The sequence below is a fragment of the Pinus tabuliformis genome, chromosome 5_2 (assembly GCF_031772625.1).
Source record: "Pinus tabuliformis cultivar Carrire ecotype Pingquan chromosome 5_2, CPIR1, whole genome shotgun sequence".
Taxonomy (NCBI): Eukaryota; Viridiplantae; Streptophyta; class Pinopsida; order Pinales; family Pinaceae; genus Pinus; species Pinus tabuliformis.
The window spans coordinates 618,943,394-618,970,690 of NC_142306.1; the positions used below are offsets into that span (position 1 = coordinate 618,943,394).

At 37.5% G+C, this 27,297-nt stretch overlaps 1 non-coding gene across 1 annotated transcript; it reads left to right on the plus strand.

The window, feature by feature from the left end:
• The first annotated feature begins 10,562 nt into the window (after positions 1-10,562).
• TRNAR-UCU (transfer RNA arginine (anticodon UCU)) lies at positions 10,563-10,635 on the plus strand. Its single transcript has one exon. It is a non-coding gene; the product is annotated as a tRNA-Arg (tRNA).
• Positions 10,636-27,297: the final 16,662 nt, after the last annotated feature.

Sequence of the window (27,297 nt, forward strand, 5' to 3'; positions counted from 1 at the left end):
ATTGTTACTTTTATATGTGTGGTATGTATTGTATACCCCTGTGTTAACTAATTTTGAAGGCCGATACATGTTTTATGGTAGGCTTACATAAGTCAAATTTTTTAATGGTCATAAGTGATGGCATTATTTGAATAGTGGGTGACTATGTGTTGATTCCTTGCTCTATTGACTATTGCATAAGTGTATATGGTTCATAAAAGTAGTGTTTTTAAATGATTAAATGAGCATATGCATGCATTAAGTTTTGGTGAGACGTGAGGTATATAATGATATATATTGAACATTGGAACCTTCGTTCAACCACCATGTGAAGTGAATCACAGTGATTGCTGTTGGCTGATTAGAACATTGAGTCTATATGTTAAAGCCCCGAAAATGGATCTAATTTATGATGTATTAGATTTATTAAATACTTTGATACAATGCACTGTCGATGGGATGGTAAACATCAACAAGGAAAATCTTTTCGATATCAAAAAATGTCTGCAGAATGCACATGAAAAGATTGAATTTTTGCAACTAGAATCTCAGTTCCAGTGAGATGAGCTTCAGCAAAAGTGTAGTCATCATTTTGAACCTGTTTCTGTTTAGAACATTGAAACAGATTCCCATAAACAACAATTCAATATTGTTACAGTTGATTCAGATGTAGTACCCATTTTAGGCGCAGATGTGAAAAAAGGTGCAGAAATTCAGCTTGCACTTCCAAAGTCATTCATCAGACCTTGGGAAGAGTTTGTCCATAACAAGCACAGAACAGTGCTTGGATATGATAAGGATATTTCCTTTCATATTCCAGATTACTTAAAACCCATCAAATTTCATAGTGTTGGGTTTCTTCATAGCGGTTCACCTTCACCTGTTCCAGATTCTGCTCCTCTTCCACAACAACAACAACAGATTGTGAAATGTCAACATTGTGAAAGAGTTGGCCATATGAAAGATCATTGTTTTGATCTTCATCCATGTAAGCACTGTCATAAAACCACTCACTCTTCAAACAAATGCTTCAGAAACAAGCCTCTTGAAAGAACAAAGATTCATATTGGATGGATCACTTCTTGGCAATGGGCTTCAACAACCAAGAAGATATTTCAGTCATATGTCTGAACTTGTTCTAGAGTATTGAACAATCTTGCAGTTGAGTTTTCTCCATCATCTCACCTTGTATCTGACAGGGGGAGAAGTGATGGTCATCTACAAGCTTCAAAGCCACATCAAGCAAGCCTGAGCCACAACCTGCCATACCAGATTCAGAGTTGTAGCCAGAGACAAAGATGCCCCTGAGCATGCCTTCAGTTGGTGATGCCTCTTCAAAGAATTGGGGACACTTCCTCTAGCATAAGACTTCAACTTCTTACCAGTTTTGGAAGAGTTCCAGGAATTGCATTAAGAATTCCAGAGTTGGTGGTCATCCTTAAAGAATCACAGGTTGAGACCTCCCTTTTTAGGTTGAGGTTCTCCCTTTTTATGCGGGGTGAGGCCTCCCTTTCAAGGTTGAAGGTTTCCCTCTTCAAAACATGAGGAGCACTTCTTCTAGCAGAAGACCTCAGCTTCATGCCATATTTGGAAGAGTTCCGGGAACTGCACTAAGTGTTCCAGTGTTGGTGGTCATCCTTAAACCACCCACCTTATACCAACATTTCTAAGAGCACATTCATCCTAGTTCTGCCATGCAATTTTGCACATTTTGTATTACAACTCTCTTCTTGGACTCATTAATATCCCTTCGAATTAAGGGGGGGAATGTTGGACACCTAATCCTCTATGGGTTGGTGTGGAATGTGAACAGCCACCGGAGTCCAAGAGACATTGGAAGATGAATCCAACAGTCATGTACAGTGTATTATAAATGAACATCTTGTGAATAGTAAAGGCAATCTAATGCTTATCATTTACATTGGTCGTTTTAATATACACACACTTTAAGAAATTTAATCCTTCTTAATGCATGATTCTTCATTGTTGAACTACATATTTGATATATCTATCCAAAAATAATTCTTTTATGTCTTCAAAAGCTTTGAGACTCCATGAAAATGCCAGAGATGTCAGACACAACCCCTCGTCCCCGCTGCCAAATAAAGGTTTTTGACACTTGTTAATGATAATTAACTTTGGCAAACCATTGCAACCACCCTTGACTAATCCCTCCTTATTATATATATAAATATAATTAACCTAGTAGGGTACCCTTCCTTAAAAGGAACCCTCTACTCAAAAATTTTGAAAGCAGTACATATCTTGATTTACCTGGATGAAATTTCTTGTCAAAATATGCTAATAGATTACACACGATTTGAAGGTTTCTTTTTGTGCTACAATCATTTGAGCCTTGAAAAATACATATATTATATATATGTGATACAAAGATGGTGGCATATGGAGGGTTATGTGTATGTGTATATATTTATATGCTTAGAAAAATGTTTTATTCGCTAAACAATGCCTTGGTTACATTATCTCATACATGTCATATACATATGCAAAGAGAGTCTTATTGAGGTTATTAGAAGGCACGAATCATGAATGTAAGTGTTGGTGACTTATTTTATAAGTCTCCTGGCATACAGTATGGTGTACATACTATGTATATGTTATGGTTATGTTTTTCCACCCAATGCAACAACACTTGGCATATGTGATATATTAACATCCACGAAACCTAAGGTTAAATTCGTCTCACCAAATGATTTATCAGTGGGTGACAGTTATATGCAGCTCGACCGAGACATTGATATTAAATAATCTGATCATCGCCATAGGATTTGATGCATCATTTAACATGCCATATCTCTCGTTGACAACGATATATGATTTGAGTCAATGCCATGAAGGTGACTTGGTTGTCTACATGATTTCTTTTGACAAGGTTATCGGCTAAATTGATTTGAAGGTTAGTGTTTCGCTCACATGATGAGTTGACATACATTGGGTTAGGGGCATATTAAACAACATGGAACACTCTAATCCGAACTTTATTATTTCATTTACTCACTATCACTACGACCACCTCCTCGAACCATGCACTTCATTTTTTCCTTCCTTTAGATTTCAAAGGGTTTTCATCCTTTAATACCTGAATTCTATCACTATGCAAAAGGAATTTTACAAATTTAAGTTATGAACCTAGGAAACGAGGTATCAAAACACATTCATGTGGCGTAGCAACTCAAAGTTCTTCTTTAAGCACAATTTCTTACCGGGTATGTTTTAAAATGGTCTTCTTCTGTCAACAAATTGAACATTATCTGAGTATTTTTCCTACATAAACCTTGTTCCCATTCTTGTTTGAATTTACATTGGTATAGTTTTTTTTTCAGTCTAAAGCATAGTCCCCAACGTCTTAGTATCACTTAATATATGAAAAAAGGAAGAAGATAGATTTCCCTCATGCTATATAACAATGAAGTTTGGTTCACTGTGTGGAATCTTTGTATATGGTTTTAGAAGCTATTTTTGATTTTGATTTTTTGTTTTACGATGGTGCAACACCTTCGAGGAAACCCTTGTGCATGCAACACCAAACATTAGTTTGTTCAAATTCTCACCTGGAATTGCTTATCGTGGTGAGACAAGCAATTTTGGGTTACCTCCGTTTTAATGGAAAACCTGAATTGCATGGTTTTTATAAACCTACATTCCCTTTCGACATATCTAGTGATGTTGGTTTGTATGTTATATTGTTTTCATAACCATTGCATTGTTAATAACTCTAGGGGCTAATTAAGTTATTTATCCTCATTTATAACCCTAATAAACAAATGGGTTTATCGTATTCTTTTAAAATCTCTGTCAAAACCCTAATTTGATTATAACTAGTTGAATTTTCCATTCATGGGAGCCTTTGAGGCAATGAAGCCTTGGGAAAAAACCACAATGATGTCATGCGCAAGGGTTTCTATTCCCTTCCTCCAACATCAAGAGAAATTATATCAAAACTACAATTATGTTTTTCAAATTGCTATTATGCTTACATCTCTATTAAATGTGCGTATTCATTAGGATATTTGACAATGTTCATGCATATTAGAAACATTTTCGAAAGAAATCACATCGGAAGATTTAGGTCGACGTGTTTCGAACCAACCTATGTGGTTCATCATCAGGACAAGATCCCTCGATATGTTATATGAATCAATTTTTTTTTATCATGTCATACTTATGTTCAATATGTATTTGCAACTACTCTTAATTCCATGTTCATAATGTGCCATTTCATATGGTATGGTTTTGTTCTTTAATAACAAAATATATATCTTGCATATTTGTGAACACAAAAAGTGAAGACCAGTGTCATTCCCGCCTCTGTGAATTTTGGATATGACAAGTTGGTCCAACACCTAAACGTGTTTTTCTTGTCTCTGTCTTTTGAGAAAGTAAAATCTTTCTATTTGTTCCCTATGGACTTGTGAACAAATTGTTACAACTTGCCAATCTCGTTCCCTTTCCTTCTTAATATTGTCTCCTCGTTATTGATTTTTCAATCTCAGATTATTGTTCTCTGTTAATGAGGAATTCCACATTTTTACTACATGTTAGTAACTTTGTGAATTCATTTCCACTATGAGTTTATTTAATAGGAATATAGGCAGGGGTAGAAGTATAGGGGGAGGAAACAAGAACTAGAATTTAGGGGTAAGAAGGGACAAAAGACCATGAATATCAATTCATTTCAATGTTGATTCAATAGAACTGAGACAATTTCTCCATACTAGTGTTGTTAATATTTTAGATCAACCTAAACATCAACCTCAACAACACCTTATTCCTCATGTGCCAAACATTGGTATTCATGTGCCACCACATGCATCTTCTCCTCTTTTCCTCCCAAACAATGATGGTTGGAAAAATACAATCCCTGCATAGCCTTTGCACTCTGTCTAATGCTGGCCTATTGCCTCTTTGCCCCCTCCTCCTGAGGAAAATGTCATTTACAATCTGATGCTTCACGTTTAGTCCACTCTCCATGCACAATACCACAACCTTCCACACTTGTTAGTGAACATCCTCCATCTGCTCAATAAGTCTCTAAGCAACCTACTATGTTTGCTAATCCCATTGGTCAGTCTTCCAAGCAAGCAATCATTCCTCAACTTGTTATGAGTGACAAGAGACAGAAAGCCCAAGTCACTCTTTCTAATTCTTCACATGACTCTTCACACTTTGTCACGTCTCACCCTCTCCAGGAAGAGGAATAGGAAAAATTTGCTCCATCACACAAACAGGGGCAATAGTTTATCAATACTTGCAACATATTTTTGGAATGTTTATGGATTATTATCATTGACGGGTTGATCTATGATGAAAATTACTTCAGTTTTTCTTTGGTACTTTTCATTGCACAAACATATGGATATTTATAATATTCTATTTTATTTATGGTATGAGTTTTTGTTTAAAGGAAGAGACACACATTTATGCATGTGAAGTTTTGTTTATCATAAATACAACACTCTATTTATACATATTTGATGGCACATTTGATATATATGGATTATAATTATGGAGAAAAAAGGAGCGTTGGGATACACAAGGTTTTGATTTATGCGAAATAAATTTGATTTTGACGTGATATCATATGTGAAGGAAGTTTGATGATGTAGCATATATTTTTATTGGTTGCAGATAAGACATGGATATGCTCTTTGATATGATATTATTGTGACTATGGTATGATATTATTATGGGGCAAAATTGTTTGGTCACGAGGTTTCTTTATTTATATATTTAAGACAAATAAATTATCAAACACAATCAATGGAAACAAAGGTCCCACCTATTAGAGTCAACATTTAAAAGTTTCATAAGCTAATTATTTCCTTTAGAACATCCCTCCTCCCACTTTCTAATCAATTGGATTAGAAATGAAACTTAATACAATTCTTTAAAAGGGAGAAATTTCTCAAACTGTTTTCAAGTCCTTTAAAAGAAGGAAGGATCTATGAAGGCAGGAGAGAGAGAACTGTGAAGAGGAGTATGCTATAAAATTTCTGGTTTGTCATTTCATCCTCTGATTTTAATTTCTTAAAGTTAGAAGTTAATTTTGATGGTGACAACAGTCTTACTTCACCAAGGAGAGACAAATTAGTGTGGCCCCATTAATATTTTCAAGGAAACTTTTCAGGTATCTTGTATTTTTGTTTAATTTCATTATTGTTTAAATCTCCGGTCATCTTTTAACCAATTCTAACAACTATCATTTCGCAAAGAACAAGCCACCCATATATGTACTAGCATGAAGGATTTCAATCAGCTGCCATACTTGTTTGTTTTCCGAGCTATTATATATGATTTAATTTACATTGCAGTAGTTTTTGTGTTGAGATTGGTCAAAAGTTTTAGCAGAAGTTTTCCTTTCAAGATTTTGGCTATACTTTTTCATTATTAATACAACCAACCTCTATTTTACAACTCAATTATTCTGCATATCTCAGTTGTTGTTGTACATTTTCTGGCAACAATCTCTCTTTGTTTCCTATTATTTGTTGAAGCTTATGCTATATCAAGGTTGTGGGGGAGCTACCCAACCCCCCACAAATCTACACCCAATTCAAGCTCCGCTTGGGAGCTACCTTGAGAGCGCACTCCTGAATGGTAGCGATTTCAGGAGCGCACTCCCTTTGAAAAAAATTCTCCCTATTTTTGAGGGAATGATTAGGGGAGAGGTCGGGAGTGATCACTCCTTTATCGCTCCCCTTCGCTTAGGGAGCGATCACTCTCGATCGCTCCCCCTCTTAAAAAAGCACTCCCATTGGTGCCGAAAAAAGGCCGTGCAATGGAGAGAGGGAGGCGACGGTTGGTAGACAGAGAGGGATAGGAAAGGGAGGGGAGGGAAGGGGGAAAGGTTAAAAAGACCCTCCCCCCTCCCATTATTCACCCATTTGTCTAAGTTGGAGAGAGAAAGAGAGAGTTTGGAGCTTGGAGAGAGAAAGAGAGAGGAGCTTGGAGGAGATTGAGGAGCTTGCAAGGGAGATTGGAGCTTGGGATTGAAGGTCAAAGAGGTATGATCTACACTCTAATCTAGCATTTTTGTTTTTTTATGTTCATTTCTAAATAAATAAATAAAAATTCTCTATTTCCAATTCCCATTCCTCCATTTTTTTGCAGACTCAAAACTTCAAACATCATGGCTATATGGCTTGGCATTTTGTTCTTGTTAGTTCCTTTTTTGGTTATTATGGTGTTGTAGAGTAGAAGGAGGGTTGATCATGATGAAGAAGAGGATGAAGAAGTGGGTTATAGTGGATGTGATGAAAACCCTGGAGAGGAGTACCTTGGTGAGGAGGAAGAGAGTGGATATGATGAGGCCCCAAAAACTAAACAAGACCAAACCCCATTGTGGATATACGTTACTAAGTTTGAAGTGGGGAAGAGGGTGGAACCACTAAATTTACATGCAACCATTGTAACGAAATGTACACAGGTTCATACACTCGTGCCAGAAAGAACCTCTATGGGAAAAGGTCATGGGATGGAGATAAACCAATAAGAATCAAAGCTTGTGTAAGTGTGCCAGTAATAGAAATAGCCAAATACATAAGGGAAGAGGAGGAAGCCCAATACAAATCCAAAAAATCAAAGGGTTTCTTTGAACATAACTCACAACCACATGCACAAAGAACTCCTTCAACATCCTCCCATGACAGTGGATATGGAGGCACAAGAACAAACATCTCTTTAAGGCATAGAACCATATCATATTTCCTTAACAAAGGGTGTAGGAATGATGTGGATTCAAAAATTTATCGGTTTCTCTATGCATGTGGGATACCATTCAATGTTCTTCGCTCACCTTATTGGCATGAAATGGTTTTTGCCATTAATGATGCCCCCAAAGGATACAAGAGCCCTGGATATGGCAAGGCTAGAGTCATTGGACTTGATCATGAAAAAGCAAAATTATCACATTCTTTGGGTAAAATGATAAATTCTTGGAATGAGCATGGGGTATCCATTGCATCTGATGGATGGACAAATTTAAAAGGCAATCCATTGATAAGTTTTCTTGTTGTGTCTGTTAGTAGTGCCATCTTCCTTTTAGAATATGATTACTAAGAGACGTTCAATGCTGACATCAACATTGCAGAACCATTACTTGAAACAATTGAACGTATTGGGCCATACAATGTCATCCAAGTCATCATTAATAATGTTGCTAATTGTAAGGCATTGAGAGAAATTATTGAGGAGAAAGACCCCAACATATTTTGGTCTAGGTGTTTGGTTCACATAATGAACCTTTTGATGCATGATATTATTAAGAACAAAAACCAACAATGCAAATGGATCGGTGATTTGTACAAGAGAGGCAAACAAATGATAAAATTTATTACAAATCATAGCAATATCCATGGTATTTTCCGCAGTCACTCAAGATTGGAGTTGTTGAATATTGCAAAGACTAGATTTGCTAGCTATTACCTCACCTTCAAGCGCCTTTTGAAGGTAAGAGAGTCATTGGCTATCATGGTATCAAGTCCACAATGTAGGTATTAAATGATAGGGCTACAAATGCAACTGACAAGCAAGGTTTTGAACAGGTGGAGGAGACTATTCTTGATGGTCTGTTTTGGGCACGTGTGAGGCAAGTATTGCAATCCACCAAGCCCATTTATAGCATGATTCGTTTTGCAGATACAGATAAACCAGTGATTTGGGAGGTGTATGAGCAGATAGATACCATGTTGAGGTAAATAAAAGATATTGTTCAGGAAGATGATCCCAACTTGTATACAATGATTCACAATTGTGTGTGTACACTATGGAATAAACTTAATGCTCCAGTACATGCCTTGGCGTATATCCTTATGCTAAAATACTACTCTCCATCTTGGTTGGGCCAACTTGCACCTGGGGGTGGGGTTAGGGCGAAACCCCATACATATCCAGAGGTATAAGAGGGATATATGAAAGCATTAGACAAGCTAGTCCCTGATAGGGAGGAGTGTGCTAATCTGCGTCTTGAATTAAGTAGATACTTCAATTTCACTGGTTTGTTTGGTTCTTTGCAAGCAATGGAAGATATAGACATATTTGATGCTCTCACATGGTAGGAAGCATAAGGCGGCATGGGACTTTTGCCAAAATTGGCAAAAAAAATTATCTCACAGGTTGTAAATACTTCTTTTGCAGAGAGGTGTTGGAGCACCTACAACTTCATACATAATGTGAGAAGAAACAAACTCAATGAAAACCGAGTAGAAATCTTAGTTTATGTGCACTACAACTTGAGGTTGTTGAGTCATTAATGTGATCAGGCTTATGAGGATCCAACATATAAAATTTGGGATAACCACCCAGAGGATGATAATTTGGAGAATGACACTATACATCTTGAAGAATTGGAAGCATAACTTTTGAGAGATGATGATGAAGCAACAACAACCATGCCACCCCCACCATCCAGTAGCAATGCCAGTGCTCGAGTCCAACTATTGTTCCTTTGTTGTCGCCGCCTCCATCTACATCCTCACGTGGAGCTCATGTGCCTTCTGGTTCTAGTCGTGCGACTATGTAGGAGGAAACTTCTAGAAGACCACCAATAGTACCACGACATGCTCAGAAATTAGACATTTCTTGTGGCAAGAGGTCCAAGAATTAACAATAGATAATATATTTACTTGTCTTTTCTAGTTTCAAGTAGTTTTTATAAATGTTGACTCTTTCATATTTATTATGATATTTTTTGTAAACAATATATGACAATTTAAGTTTGAAGTTGGCAATTATTACTCATTGGTAATGAATTATGAATATGATGCTTCGTGAAAGTTGAAAGTTGTTTCATTTCATGTTAGATATTATTTGTTGTAATGGTTACACTTAAGCTTACAAGTACAACTTTGGTGATCAATGATGATAATTGTTATATATTGAATTTTGAAAGCTTGAAACTTTAAGATTGATGAATCATGAGACTCAATATGTTGTATGTTACTAACTCGTGGACATGGTTGATGAAGATTATAACTTCTAGCTGATTTTTGTTATATGGTTCAATCTATGTTTTTTATGCTTTTTATATTTAAATCATCATTTTACATGCTTTTGTTGACATATATGCATCAAAATATTAAAAAATATATATATATTATATAAAAATTCACTCCCCTAATAGCTCTCAAAAGGGAGCTTCTGAAAATGCTACTCCCGCTCTTGCTCCCCGTTTTCGCTCCCGCTCCCAAATAACCTTGTGCTGTACAAAATTTAGGGCTATCAAACCCAAATTTTGACTAATTCATTGCTTTAATTAAATCTGATTTTTATCTTCTGTTTTTATTTTTATTCATTTATCATCTTCTCTATTGCAAATATTGTATTTCAGACATATATATTTTTCATTTTTTTAAAAATGAAATGTCATAACAAAATCAAACTTGTGTCGTTTCAATACTCTCTTACTTTCCATGATGCGAGTAATCAGATTTTTTACCTACGCGACAACTGCCGAACAACTCTGATCGATTGATTGCAGAGGTGGTCGTGGTGTCAAGGAATTGCATATTTCTTTGCGACATTTATGGAATAAAATAATATAAAATTATATTTGAATCATCGTTGCGCCCGTGGCCTAATGGATAAGGCGTCTGACTTCTAATCAGGCGATTGTGGGTTCGAGTCCCACCGGGCGTGTCCCCTTTTTATTAACCTCAGCAACATTAGTTTTATCATTTTTAATTTGTGAATGCTTAGGCCAGGCCACATTGTAACATTTAAGCTTAATCTTCGTTGATTGTCTGAGCCCAGGTTCGAAATGGGACCATTAAATTTTGCTGCAACCTTTAAGCTTTATCTTATCTGAAAAATAGAAAACAGTTTGTTTGAAAATTGAAAAATCACTGTTTGAGTCCAGGTTCGAAGTGGGTATTTTTTTGTATATTAACTGACATAACAAACCACACTACTTTACCAGTTATTACATTAAGAACTTGGGTTCTTGTTTGCCTTCACTGGTCTCTTTAAGCAATTTTGTTCTTAATCATTTAAGAGCAAAATTTAAAAAGAAAATATTACATATAAATTAAAATAAAATAGAATGAAAAATTAAATTAAAGTTGGAATAAATCAAAAAAGTTAAAGGTTTGAGTATGTCTTAAAACTGATTTTGTTTCGTTAAGATTTTGTCTTGCTCCGAAGGAACCAAGTTAATAACTTATGGATCACCAACCAGTTTAGATAATATGGTTTTTCTTAAATAAAAGTGATGAATCAGTTTACATGTATAATGATTAAAAAAAAAATGTTGCAGTTATAATCAAAATCTAATAAATCAGTTAATCGGTTAGCAAACCAGATTTTCCTGTGAATACGGTCAATTTGTCTTTGTATATTTTATTTGAAAATGAAACCGAAAAGTGGTTGGTTCTCAACAGGCTTCGGGTGGTTCATGTGACCTGCTGGTGTGTCGTGAGTTCGAGTCCCTGTGAGGTGATTAAGAGGAAAGAAAATGACGCGTTGCTTCAGAGTAACGAGTTCGAGTATAATATGGAAAGCTATTTTTTTTGGTTATAGATTAAGGAGCTTGTCGCTACATAATTAGATAGGGTTAGTCAATAGGATTAGAAGCAAGATTAATGAAGCATAACTAATAACTAATAATTATCCATTTTGAACCTTTAATTTCCTTAGGTTGGCTATTAAGAATAAGAATTGATTTGACCAATGCAAAGTAAGTTTGTATATCTCCAAGATTACATTGGAGGAGTTGATTTTGGTGTAGTTTTTTTTTTTTTGGTTAAATGTGTCATGTTATTTTTTACCATCCCCACTTCTAGATTCATGATGCAATGTATTCATGATAGAAGAAATCATATATATTTTTGACCATCTTTATCTCTAGATTCACGATGTAATGTATTTATGACAGAAGAAATCATACATATTAAGCAAGAATGGGTGGCTTGTGATATCTTTATATTTTGTTTTTCGAAGACACAATTATTTTTAGATTATTAAATTATTATTTGAGATTAATGGCTATGGAAGCCAAGATTGAAATTATGGATTGTGGAATTAAATTTTATTTAATTAATAAATGAGTTGTTTGGGAATAATCGGAAAAGAGCACTTGAGTAATAGAGACTTCTTGCCATTTTAGAAAAAAAGGGTTAGTGGTCAAGTCCATATGGTGGACTTTCCCAAATGATCTCCTTGAAATCCAAAGGAGAAAATTGCCAATTTAAAATAGCATAATGGGAGAGAACCTTTTCAATACTATACCCATTTCTTCCTTTCATTGCTTGAACCTTTTTCTTCTTGATATGTCCTTCTACCTCTAGAGTTTGAGGAGTGGTAATTTCTTCCAATCCTTTACAAGATATGGTTGGATTCATTTCTTGATGCTTGATGTGATCTTTCACTTCTTGAACATTTTTCTTCTTGATATGTCTTTCTATCTTGATAGTTTGAGTGGTAATTTCGACCAATGAATTACAAGATATGGTTGGATTCATTTCTTTTTTCTCGATGTGATCTTTCACTTCTTGCACCTTTTTCTTCTTGATATGTCCTTCTATCTTGAGAGTTCGAGGAGTGCTAATTCTTGCCAATGCTTTACAAGATATGGTCTGATTCGTTTCTTCTTTCTCTGGGGTGGGGTCCTGGCGTATATCTTCTTCTTTTGATGTTTATTGATATTTTTCTTCCTGCTCTTCATATTCTATGTAAAATAATTTCTTCTCAGCACACTTATGACCTTTAGTGCATTTGCTATCACAATTGTAACAAAGCCCTTTTTCTCTTTTTTCTTCCACTTGTTGTGGTGTTGCTCTAAAGAAGGTGTTGCTCTTTGTATCCTCATAATGTGCTATCATTTCCTCCGTGAAAATTGACCATGTAACAAGTTGTTTACGAGAACAAAGCCCTTCATACCATAAAAATTGATATGGTTCTAAATATGAAGATGCAATACATACCTTTTGTAACAGTGGTACACCATGCAGATCAAAATATTGCTCCATATGAAGTATCCAATTTACCGGATTCTTGCCATCAAACTTCCTCATCTTGCTTTTAGGAGCTCGATCTTGAAATCACTGTAACTCTGTACTTTCAGATCTTTAAGTTCTGAAATTGTAGCCTATAGTAGCCCTCTGTGTCCTCTTTCCAATGCCACTAGTCTGATCCAAATTGGATTCTCCAAGAAAGAGTTATGCACAATCTCCCAATATGACCTGATTATAGACCTTTCCAAAAGAGCAAACTTGTATGAAGTGCCATGTGTCACTGTTTCGACCTTTGGCACTGAAAAATATATATAAGAAACTGCAGTCCGTCCTCTTTCTGTAAATTCTTACGAAATTTCAATCCGATGCTCAGAGAGAAATTTATGACGATTTTCCCGATGTCACCTGTTTGAAATGTAATTCAGGAGTTTGCAAAAAGACCAACTTCCTCAGATCATATCTCCGCAAATATAGCGTGAAAACCTCTGAAATTCGGACTAGAGATTCAGCGCGATTTCTTCTCAAATGGGTTTTTTTTTAGCTTCTGAAACGTCGCAGAAAAAAAGTGATAGCGAAAATGCCACAATGACCTGTTTGGAGCAGCAAAACCCTAGAATCCAAAGCTCTGATACCAAATGTTATGCAACCAGCTCAAGAAAAGATAGAAAAGATAGATCAACGCCTTAGAATTCAGCCTCTTCGAGGGGGCAACCTCCTTTACATTACATAAATGAACAATTCTTGGATGATACAAATGAAAAGACTTCCTTTCTATATATAAGAGTCTAAGGGGTCATAACATAATCAGAGTCGACATAACAATAATAATGTAAGGGCACAATAATAACAATAGTGGGCTTCTAAGGGGCACAATAGTAACAATATGGGCACTACATGGGTACATCAATATAATAAGTGGGTTGTACTAATAACAATAAGGGGTTACACTAGTAGTATAGGGGCCTAACATTTACCCTTGAAATCGTAAGGCCGAAAATCCTTGGACTTGTGTTGGAAGTCAAGGTCGCACAATACCTTGTGAAATCGTGAACCATAAGTACAGAATGAGACAATGGGAAATAATCTCAATCCAGAATAAGATCGAAAGGGAATATGATGGAAAGAGTAATACCTATGAAGACCAATGTAGAACATGAATTAGAGAGGGTTCCCACCTCCAAATCCTTTCATTGAACATCTGCAAATAACCACCAAAATTTGTATAGGAAAAAAAAAATTGCAGTGTAATAAGAATGAGGAACGAACTATAGGATAAAAAGCTCACCCATATTCCAACGTGTTGACGATTACACCTTTGGTGTGTAAGATTGTTTGTGCCTGGCTATCAATCGATAAAACACATGTAAAAGCAAGATAAGGGTGTCGAAGAAACCTTGTTATGAAGGGAAATTTCGACAACGATCTGGTCCCAATTACAAATGAAAATGAATAAAATGACTTGTAAGTTAGGACTTTACCTTCCCTGGGAAACCCTTGGTCTGAATGCACCGTTGGATCAACATCCCATATCTTAATTGTCTAATGTGCACATAGTTATAAGAGCATGTGAAGGCTCATGGACATTCACATACATGGTTACAATTTTCCTATTGAATGTGATGCCATGTGGACAAGCCAACCACATTAGAATTCAATATATGCACCATATGAAATAAAGGGGAGCAAACTTAGACATATATTTACCTCAGACTATAGTTCCCAAAGTAAAATATGTATTATGGAAAATGAAATGAAGTCTGAAACCTTTATATTCATATGGGGACGTAATAGCTCAATCACTTTCACCATTGTAAATGTGTAATATTCTGAAAGAAAACATAGGCACATGGGCTAAGGTAAAAGGGATAATAGATTCCAGGGCAGAGGTGGGTGTTGCTTGGGGACGAATGGAAAGCAAATAGGCAGGTCGAATTATAGTGATGACTTGCAAGACTTGTCAAGCAAACAAGCCTAACTAACAAAAGAAACATAGAACAAGATGGACAATTGGACAACCTTTGATTGGCTCACAAGTTCTTAACTATATTGGCAAAAGAAAACTATAATATTGGATATAGATATTTTTTTTGGGGGAGGCAACACTTGCTAGAGGGAGAAAGGATATTAGGTTTGAACATTGTGGAAAAAAAAATGGCACTTTGTCTAAAGGATGGAGCATTTTTCTTTGGGCAATAATTATGTCAGAATCGTCGTCTTTTGGCCCTTGCAGCAGTCCCCTTACGCCCTGGAGTCTGGCTCAGGGGTGGCAGCTCCATGAGAGAGGTCTATTTCCAGTATGCCTAAGGTCAGGAGGAGATTTCTCATCCTTGACTCAGTTGGTTGTTGTTCGTAAGATAAGTATTCCTTTCATGTTAGTCATTACCGCAACTCTTGAAATATTATGTTACAAAGCATTAAAATGTATAATGTGTATTCAGTGTTGTGTAACAAATTGTGTAAGTAATAACATATTGGGTATAAATTGTATTGTGTATGGCATGTATGTGTGTGTGAACAATGTGTTGGGAAGTTATGTAACAAGATTATGTATATTAAGTTGGGGTATCCACACCATGATACATAAATCCTAAGTGTCGACAAGAACGGGGCTTTGCACTGAGTATACTATACCATAATTTCTTCTACAAGAAACTTGTGGGTCCCATTGCCAAGGATTTCATCTTCATTCCTATATCTAGGTAGATATAGACAATTTAATCATGGTCAGTAATCTTTGTTCGTTGTGTTCCATAGTTAACATTCTCTAGGAATAACACACAACCGTCATGCGTCATGCCCAGTTCTTCAGTTCTTGAGGATATGGGAGGCAGGATGCATAATTTAGTGATGATGAAGAGTTGTCATCCCATTGTTAATGGTTAGGTTCATAGAGGACCTTATATCTATTTTACGTCTGTCATGGCTTTGGATATTGTTATGTTATCCCCATTTTTATTATTCAATGTTATACTTCATCGACCTTTCCTTATGGGATTAAATTTACTTCATTCTTTCTTAATAAGTTGTGATACCAGATCCCACCTTGTGTCTCCTTTGTGGGGGTTGTGACTTCACAGTTATGATGAACATAATAGGCCTCGTATGTTGTGCTCTAGTATGAGCATAATGTCTGTACAAGAGTCTTTAACCTATGCATGCACTTGTACGTGAACTTTCTAGAGAGGAGGATGACTTTTACAACCAACATAATTGGTTTTGTGAAATCAATCCCAAGCAGAAGTTTTGGCATAGTGGCATGCTCTAATTTATTTTCTTAACCTTTTTTTTTTCAAACATGTATTAAGATTGGGAGATGCTTTAGTCATTCCCCCTCTATTTATGCCATATATGTTGATGTCTTTACTGCCTTGGTCACATGAGGACATTATGATAATTTAATCTAATTTCATTCAATTCTGTGTCTCATTGCCCAATTTGGATAAATTTAAAGTTACAGAGGATAGACACAGGGAGCATTATGCATGCAGGTGTGAGGTCTAATCCAACAACAAAAAATAGATTCAAATGTACAAATCCAAGTTTGTTGTCATATGCTTCTCATTACATCTATCAATCTATGCTTGTCTTATTTGTTGACTTGACTAAGGTCTTTAGAAGAAAACATGTTCCTTCATAATCATTGTTGGGATTTCAGAAACTTTGTATGTATCCTTGCATAAAAATTGTCAGTGGTGCTTTTTGTATAGGCATGTTATAAATAGATTTTACGTGTTGAAAGAGAGAAGATATGCCCCTCTGTCAACAAAATTATCAGCCTATCAAGACTCTGAGTTTCAAAGGAACCCACCTATTCCACTTGGACCCCCACCATTGCACCATTATTTCTTTCAGTCTCTGTAATTGTAGCATAATTTACTATTTTGGAAATTTTTTTAGGTCCTAAACTTCCCAAGTTGTTTTGAGGCCCTAAACAATTTTTTTTGGAAAACAGGAAAATGTGAGACGTTGAATCATATTTGTAGTTGAAATTTATAGTCCTTAGATAGATATTTATAACGAGGTATTGTGTGTGTCAAAAGAATATCATATGCCAAAGTTACGACCTCAGGAAGCCCAATCGGGCACATAGTTTTGGCGCTTCTTCTCCTAGGGTTAGGTTTTTTGATGTTTAGGGTTTTCCATTGTTTCTCAATAATAAATAGGTATTCAAGCCTCATTGTAACACAGTCCAGAGGCATGTATCCACCACATCTCTTCTCAGAGATAAGCTACCATCACTCAAGATAATCTATTTTAATTCTGTATGTAAGCATATTTCAGTTCTTCAATATTAATGAAATGAATATTTATTTCTACTACATCTCCGTGTTTATGTTTATATTTCTATTTTTTCCATTCCTGCATAAGTCTGGATCAGTGTTATCAGAGCGACCTACTCTTTCTTTCTTTTTCTTTGCATGTCCCCAACTAGGTCGAGGTATAAGGAGTTAGGGCTTGAACTGGTTGAACCTTTGCAAGGTCGGCCAAACAAACTCTGACAACCTCCCATGACGGAAGAAAAGAAAGACGAGAAAGCAGGAGATTCTTTCAAAATATTGCTCAAAGAAGACCTCAAGTGAAAAATGAACGCGGTGATGGACAAATTTTCCCAGATCCTTAGGTGGATGCCCACAGACAACACATCTTCATCCGGAAACCACTCTAGAGGTGCCACTCCCTTCAAGGTACAAGTCAACTTTGACATTCCCATATTTGAAGGCCAGATAGATGTAGATGTCATAGATAGATGGTTAAATCTGTTGGAAGGGTATTTTTTGGTTCATGATTTTTCCAATAGGGAAAATATTACTTTTTCACTCCTCAAAGTCGCCCCCCATATCAAGGACTAGTGGGAAACCTACTATGAGTAGAGGGATGAGAGGGAACCCTCACTGTTTTCATCTACACCCACTTGGAACTCTTTCCGAGACACCATCAAGGAGTAGTATTACCCTGTCAGGAGCTATGAATATAAGTATATAAAGTGGACCACACTGTGGTAGGGAAGGGACCAAGACGTGCCAAAGTTCACAAATATTTTTCATACCCTTCACATGAAGTTTAGTATTCAGGATTATAAGCGGCGTATGGTACTCAAGTACCGTGGTTATCTACACAAATACATCCAGGACGAGATGGAGTTCCTAGACATCTCCTCGCTTGTTGTCGCCTACCAATACACTATCAAGATCGAGCAAAATTTTAAACATAAGAATCAAGACTTTGGATCTGTGAATCTGAAGCAAGGGAAAGGCACCCTCAAAACTCATAACAAAGGACACATTAGGGGAATTTTGAGGTCTAAAATGGGCCTCCTAAGGAAATTATAAAATAATAGTGGAAATAATAAAATAAGATTAGATTACATCATCAAATTTTAGAGGGATAAAAGAGAACTAATTTTTCAACTCGTATTTTCAACTTATTGTAGAAATTTTGAATAATATGACACTTATTCACAGAGATTATCCTGATTATACACTATTGCGAAATGCATGCATAATACATAACCTCCTCTACGTTGATCATCAATTTTGCGGAATTAAAAACAATGAAACATCAATCGCATACGCACATTAACACAGTATGTAACTGGGGAAAGCATACAACGGAAAACCCCACACTGTCTGTATATTATAATGATTGAGAACATGTAACAATACATAGTACAATACTCCTCAAAAGTACTCAGTACTATCTCCACCTGCTACACACAAACTAGCTCAAATTTGAATCAATCGCAGGTTCAAATCTCCTCCGCTGCTTGCCTGCCTCCACTGCGCAATCCTGCATGAGAATGGATGCGAATGGCTGATCCAAACTCGTATTTCCCTTGGCTGAACCACGCAATCCTCATTGGCAATACTCAATCCATTGATTGTACAAATCTCATGCACAACTATAGTCACAACTGATAGTTGTCTTGCCCTTTCACTCACCTCTAACACTTGTCTCCACTGAAATGTCCATGCACTGAGTTAACTGATGTATTCTTTAGTTGATTTATGAGTTAATAATTAGTGAATTAATTAATAATTAATTCACATCACTCATCACTAGTGTATTTGCAGTTAAACTAAATACAACTAGTTCAACCAAGTCAAACTGAACACAACTCCATCAACTCCTCAATCAACTCCACCAAACTCAATTACTTGAGTTCTAATTGAAGTCCATCATGCAATAGCTCAACTAACCCATAGGAAAAGTGTATTTCCTTCTGGTAGTTGCATGTACCACATCCGTAGCTCGAACTGAAGTGCTCCAAGAGGATAAGATAATGTTTATAGTCCAAATATTATTAAGAGCTAATAATATTCGACTGTTCTATTTTTAGCCTGGCAGTCTAAAAATAGACTCCGCCCATATGTCTAAAAATAGAAGTCCATATATTTTTACCAACATGACCAATCATCGACAAATAGCATCCTGCAACTCATAGACCATGATCCATATGTCTAAAAATAGACATAGTCTAAAAATAGACTTTGCGCCAAAAATAGCCTACGGGCCCACTTAGTGAAGGCGACTCCTTTCCACTAAGCTCCATCATCTTGCTGCATTTTCAACACTTATCTCCCTATGGATTTACTCAAATTTCGAGCGGAAACACTCATTGGATGCATAATTTGATTCCTTATCCAAGGAGTACCCATGTTGCAAACTTTCGATGGACCCCGCTACACGAAAAATCTGAAATACATGAAAAATGTGATTGCAATCACGTTTTTTTCATGTATTTCTCATTTTTCGTGTAGCAGGGTCCATTGAAAGTATGCAACATGGGCACTCCTTGGATGAGGAATTAAATTTTGCATCCAATGAGTACTCTTGCTCAAAATTTTAGTAAAACCTTAGGGAGATAAGTTGAAAAAGTAGTTTTATTATTTATACTTTTTTACTCCAAAAATGGTGAAGCATCCCCTATGGTTGACATCATCATCTTGAATTCTATTGGTTCTTATAAAGTATATTTTGGTTGTACAATTTTCTTAGGAGGCTCATTTTAGACCTCAAAAATCCCCTAATGAATCCAAGGTGGGGTTACCTAGGTCAACCCGTTGAAGCCGCAAGTAAAGAACAACACCACAAGGATAAAGAAGGACACAAGAAAGTGGTGTGAGTTCAATAAGAGCCCCACTCACAACACAAGTGCGTGTCGATCCAAGCAGTGAATGGTGGACAAGCTGAAGGCTCCAGAGTTAGATGCATGTTCCGACTCCGAGTCAGAATTCAACATGGGGAATGAGAAAGGGAAGCATATTATTGATGTTGAGCCTAACACCATTGTTCCACCACCAAGATCCAAAATATTGAGCGTGAAGATACATAGGAGGGGGAGCGTCTCTTCCACTCACAAATGTGGGTGAAGTGTTCACCGTTGCAATTCATTGTCAACATCAAGAGCTAAAAGAACCTCATTTCAGTAGAGGTTGTGAAGCGGTTGGGCCTATCGACCACACCACACCTATAGCCATACACCATCAGGTGGATTCACCAAGGACAAGATCTATACATCATCCAAAAGTGTAACCTTCCCTACAACATCCTACCCTTCACAGATGAGGTATTGTGTGATGTTTCTCCCCTTGAAGTTTGTGATGTATTATCAGGAAAACCATACTTATGGAAGCATCATGTTGCGTATGAGTTGAGGCCTCACACTATTATTAATTCTTTGGGCAATAATTTATATAGGATACTAGAGGTAGCCCCTCCTACTACCATCTTTTTTATCTTTTCTAAGCAATGCAGTAAGATCATCTCCCAGACCAGGAATTTTTTTTTTTCTTTCTTATTCGCTCTAAAAGTAAGGGGAAGATCATGACCACATCCATGGCCCCCGGGAAGGGTTCCTCCATGCAGCAGAAGCAGGTGGATAAGGTCAAGGAATAATACAGGGAAATATTCTCCTCACCCACAAGCGGTACCCTTGCATTATCAGGTCAATCATTCGATTGATTTGACTACTGGAGCACCTCTACCCAGTGGGCCGATATATTGTCACTCCATTCTAGAAAATGAAGAGATGGGACATGGAGGCTCTGCATTGATTATCATGCACTAAAAAAAAATCACTGTCAGGAACAGGTATCTAATCCCACAGATTGATGATCTTCTGGACCAACTCAAGGGGACCAAGTATTTCAAAAAGATCGATAAGAAGTTTGGCTATCACCAAGTTACAATAGATCCCACAGATGTATGGAAGACCATCTGCAAATCCAAGGCCTTTTTGAATGGTTGATTATGCCCTTCGGGTTGAAAAATGTGTTGGCATTATGAGACAAGTGTTGTCCTTGATGGCAAATCACATAGATGATAAATTATAGTGCAGCAAAGTTATTTTCAAGTTCACACACTTTCATGCAGAGAAAAGTTTCTTTCATATGGTAAAAAGTTCACGCACTTTCATGCAGAGAAAAGTTTCTTTCATGTAGAGAAAAGTTCACGCACTTTCATGCAGAGAAAAGTTTCTTTCATGTAGAGAAAAGTTCACGCACTTTCATGCAAAGAAAAGTTTCTTTCATGTAGAGAAAAGATCATGCACTTTCATGGTTGGCTCATGGTATTAGTCCGACAGTTTTTGATCCTATGGTTTTGGTCCGTGGTATTGCATCCAAAAGTGTTGATCCCAAGTATTGGGTCCATGGTATTGAATTGTTATGGTTTTTGGTCCGTGGTATTGTGAAAGGCCTAAGGCTATAAAAGAGGAAGGAGATCATTTGGCAAGGCATCTTCTAATTAATTGAATATCTGATAAAGTGCTAGATCTGGAATACGGTGATTGGGTTATGGTGCAGATCTAGATCTGAATAAAGAAGGAACCTAAGCTTTATAAGGCGGATCTACTAATGGGTCGAGATCTTCTTGGCGCATGATCAGATCTGTAGATCTGATAGTCTGGGGTATGCTTGAAGTCTGAAAAATCACCTATACCCACAGGTCCGCAGGTGCGACACGGTGCAGGTGCGGAGGTACGCAAGCCAGACACAGAGAAGGTGCGGAGGTGCACAAGCAAGTTGAAGTTTCAGGTGCGGAAGGTACGCAGGTGAGCCGCAAGTGCAGGTGTGGAGGTACGCAGATGAACAGTGGGTGCAGGTGTGGAGATCCGCAGGATAAATGAAGTGGAAGTGCGGATACCCGCAGATGTCTATCAGTGAAGTTGCGGACCCTGCTTGAAATTTGTTTTAACTGCTTTTGTCTATTCTGCAGAGTTCTGGGTTCAGTATTGGTGTCTGATTACTGTTACTGTTTGATCTGATCTGAGAAGTGATTGATTGATTATGTATTGATGGATGAAATCTATAATGGATCAGATTCATAATGACTTATCTCTATGAGATCTGATGAACTAGATCTGGTTGCTAACACACATATTATCCTTGTATATGTATTGATCTGGTGATTGGGTGATTCAGAAGATTGATTGATTATGTGCTTCAATGATATTTATGGGTCCAGTATGAAAATTGGATGAAACGTGGCCTTTCAGATTATGTGTTGTGCTTCAGGTGTATCCAATCTGAAAATGTATGAAATGTGGTACCCAGAGAAGAGAAGATTGTAGGCCGACGCCTACGTACTAGTATCTTAGCTAGTACAAGAGCTAAGGGGGTGGTAGCTTCCTTCCAGTAGCAGTTGAAAACTTTGGAGCATTGTAGCAGGTAGCAGCCTGCGTACTAGTAAATGGATCGGCTAGTACAAGAACTATGGGGGTTGTAGCTCCCTTCCAGGAGAGACTGGAGAACGAGAGAGGGTTGTAGCTCTCTGCAGGTAGAAGCTTGCATACTGGTATAAGACTGCACCAGTACATAAATATTGTAAAAGGATTTTCTTATTAAGAAGAAGATTGAGATGACTTGCAGCAGGTGGTTTTCTCCCACATTAGGTTTCCACCTTATATCATGGTGTTCATGTGTGTGGCTTATGTGTGATGATCTGTTCTATTTTACTGCACCTGTTTACTATTAATATGGTTAATAATGTTCTAATGCACTCATTGAAGATTAATTAACTGAATCATAAGTTTACTGAATATACACGGGTATTCTTAACTGAAGCAGCATATATGAATCAGAGTATGGAAATGAAAAAGTTTTATTGACTTGATAATACTGATTCACCCCCCCCTCTCAGTATTATTTCCAACAAAATGCCCTTGTTACTTTATGAGGCTAATGGATGACATATTGTGGACATTCACTGACTCACTGATGGTTGTTTATCTAGATGACATCCTCATCTTCACCAAGAGTTGGGAAGAACACTTGCAACACATTCGACAGGTCCTTCAAACCCCGCGGTAGGACAAACTATGTGCCAACTTGGAGAAATGCACCTTTGGCATGAGCCAGGTCCAATATCTGGGTTACATCATAGATGATTGAGGTGTGCATGTGGATTCGGCTAATATCCAAGTCATTCGGGATTAGCGAGCACCGACCACTATAATAGAGCTTCACAACTTTTTGGGCCTTGCAATTTTTTATCAGAGGTTCGTTTTAGGATTCTCACATATCACTTGGCCTTTGATTTAGGTTACCAAGGGCGAAGTGATTTTTTTTTTCCTGGTCTGAGTCCCAAAAAAAGGTGTTCATTGAGTTGAAGCATCGCCTATGCTCTGCACCAGTACTCAAATTGCTAGACTTGCAATAACCATTTAAAATTGAGACAAATGCCTTCGACTATGCTATTTGTGCAATCCTCACCCAGCACATGCATCCAATGGTCTATCATAGTAAGACACTTTCTGATACAATTTGGAAGTACCCCAATTATGATAAAGAGATGTATTCCATCATGCAGGCTTACCGACAATGGAAGCATTACATTCTGGGGAAGGAAGGGAAGGACTTGTAGCTTCTCGGTCACATGTTGGTTCCAAGCTTTGTATTGTGTGATGACTTCCCCAAACAGTGCAATGGGATCAGGCTAAAAGTGGATTCTACCCTCCATGGCATCCAGGTACACTGATTTGGAACTAGTCTAGATTTCCTTCTTTAGTAGGAACATCATGGTATTAATTTGAACATGGCTACCAATGTGCTTCTGCATATTCAATTTGTTTCCTTCAAGATATTCCTTGATGACGATATGTCTCAATTGCTCCAAGTATTCTTTAATCTCTTGCCTGACCTAATTCCTGCGTTTGGCTTCAGTGACTAAGCCAACTGATAGGATATTGTGTGACCTCACCAAGAAATCCACAATGTTGTACAATCATGCATATGAGGCTTGAATGTTGGCGATGAATGATGCGATTTGTTTGTTGCTCTAAATAGGAATCCGCACTTGTGCTTTATCCAACTTTGCCTATTGCCTTGTTTTCTTCGCCAATTCAGGGGGTTCCCCTTTGTGTTGCATTAACCATTCATGCATGACAATTATGGTTGTATGGATAGGCTTAAGAGATTTGGCATTATCCTTACACTTTTGTTGCATCTCATGCAAGTGGACAATTGTCTTATGCACAGTGACAAGTTCTTCATATAAGCTCCGCATAATTTCTCCCAATGTTTATACTTCACCAAATATGGTTGCCTTAAGTTCTTCCAGATAAACTTGTGCAAGATTTTTGTTCTGAACCTCTCCTTAGAGTTGTTCAACTTCTTTCCTTGCAACATGCAAGTTATTTTCCAACTGTTTGTTCTCGGCCATCAGATAGTCCTTGTTTGACTTTGTAGCACCTAAGAAGGCCAAGTTAGTTGTGGAAATGGCACCAAGATTCCTGATGGTGTCTGCCACAATCACCCTTTCTCTGATGAATGCAGGAGATGTGAGGTCATCTAGAAATTTTTTCTTCCGTGCTTGTACAATAATTTTTTGAAGCTCGTCATAAGTCAGATTGTACATATCCATAACCGAACCATCATCAAGAGGAAAAAATTCCTCTTCCTTGCTTGGAGCTTTCTCTACTGGAGGAGGGGGATATTGAATGGTGACTTGATGTGTGCTCGATATCAGATCAACATCTTGGTTCTGCGGCTTTGGTTCCAACTCCATGCCTTGGATCTCGATCAACTCTTCAATCTCTTGAGCAAGCTCCTTGTCCTACATCCATTTTCTCTCCTCCTCTAGCTATAGGCTCTGCTCTTTCTCTTCGGCTTGTCTTCATGCAACTTCTTCTTCCTTCTTCTTCATTTCTTCCTCTAATCTCTTATTCTCTTATTCGTCCTTTTGCTTCTATTCTTCTTCCTACATCTTATTTTTCCTATCCTTCTATGTTGCTATGGCCACTTTAAGTATGACTGGATTTGCTTTCATCTTTGCAGCTTCGCTCTCCTCTTGGTTTGTGTGCAACCTTCCTCTTACCATTTTCACACATTGGGTTGCACCTCTCTGCTGGTGTTGCCTCTGGTGATTGGTTCACGGGACTTGGAGGCATTATAGCAATTCTTTCATGCCTCCTCCGTAGGTCTGTGAAAGGTATTGCTTAGCCACTGATAATGGATCCTTGCACAGTGGTCTTTGCAAACATTCCTCAGATCGTAGGGATTGAAGTCAAAACAACTGAATGTGAATTTATCTATTGCCTTGTTTTCGATGTCTGCAACCTTAATATTCTTGATTTCTTATAATCTGATCTACATAGGAAGAGAGGGTCAAGGTTCTTTATTCTTCCTGTACAAAGCTGCTGACAAACCTAAAGAGAGATGGTACACAACTTATTGCATGAATAATTTATCAGTGGCATACCTCGGTAAAAGATGCAAAGACTTATGTCTGTTGAACACTTTGAGGAAAGTGCCATCTGGTTAGGAAAACCAATCTGATATCTCAGACACTGCTTCCATTGCCCCATGTGACATGCAAGGTGTCTCTTCCTCAAAGATCAACTTGTACAATGGGATGAGGAAGTGATCAATAAACTTTTCCATTACTCCTCTATGGATGCACTATGAAAGCAGCTTGCAATAGATATGCACAATGGTCTCTCTTGGTTTCTAGGTCCAATTCATGTCAGGAAATGCATTTTGAGCGCAAATAGCATCCAGCAGGTAGGCATACATGTAAAATCCAACTTTCTTTCCCTTGGGAGGATTGAGGTAATTAGCTACATCGATACTTAGTTGTTGAGCCAACAAGTTTAACCAGTTGAATGGTCTTCCTTCATTCACAACCTAGTTTAGTAAGAATTCCCACCCTTCAAGGAAGGTCTCAGTGCTCTGCTAACCATAGATTCTGCAACATAGAACTATCAAGAGTTGATAGGCCCTCCTAAGAGATTTTTTCTTGTAGGTGTTGGTGGGTGTATGCCGGAAATTTGTTGGCTCCTTCAACCAGATTTTGACAATGTACTTTGTCCTCAAGTAGTTGGAGGCAACATAAAAGTAAGAATCCTTGAGTGATTCCAGCTCTGGTAAATGATACATGAGATGATAATCTGGTGCCAGAAAAGAAGCAAGCCTTTGTCTACTGGCATTGTTCAGATTCATAGTCTTTGGATCTATATGAGACAATATCCAACTGATGATGTTTGCACATGGGAAATTCAGATACCTGCATGCAACCTTATGTAACCCTGAACTTTGGACATTGATATACATCGGTCGATCTTCAAGATCTTCTTTGAAGCTTCTTGCTGAGAATGCTTCATTTACTTTCTACCATGTGATATATGATTCTTTCTCTATGAACAATTGAGTATCTGAATAAACTAGCAAGTTCATTGTCGTACTCTCAACTACATCCCCGGTGCTGCTTTTTGTGATATCCTTTGAAGTATATTTCTTTAGTTCCATGATGTCAGTGACTAATGAAGAGAAGTGCTCAACAACTGTAATACATGTAGGAGGAATATAACTCATGGAAAACATGAATTAGCTTCAACAAAATGACTCACAAAGCAAGATCACAGTGGCAACCACATGACTAAAGGGAAGGATTGCGTAATTCTTGAGGTGAAGGGAGAGGGATTTGTTGCCTGAACTTCACATTGTGTAGTCTCAGTAGCCAGTGGAGGAACTTGAGGCTAGAGACTATGCAATGCGTAATCTCAGCGTGGGCAGAGTGAGGTGGAGACTGTTCATTACGCAGTTTCAGTGGCCAAGGGACAGGCTTGAGCCCTAGAACTGCGTAATGCACAGTTGGGCTAGCCATGTACTATGCATTGCATCGTCTTAGAGGTCAAGCATCAAGCTTGGGCCTAAGACTTTCACAATTCTCAGCTAGACAAGGAAACTGGTGGCCAAGGGAAGGGCATATCTGCTTGAAAAGAGTGTGGGAAACTGGAAGATATGAGTAATGGTGCAAGTTAGAGTGAAAATATGACTATGGATAGATGGATTAGTGCAAATAAAGTGCAGAAGATCAACATGCAAAAAGAAAAACAAACATGCATGGAGAG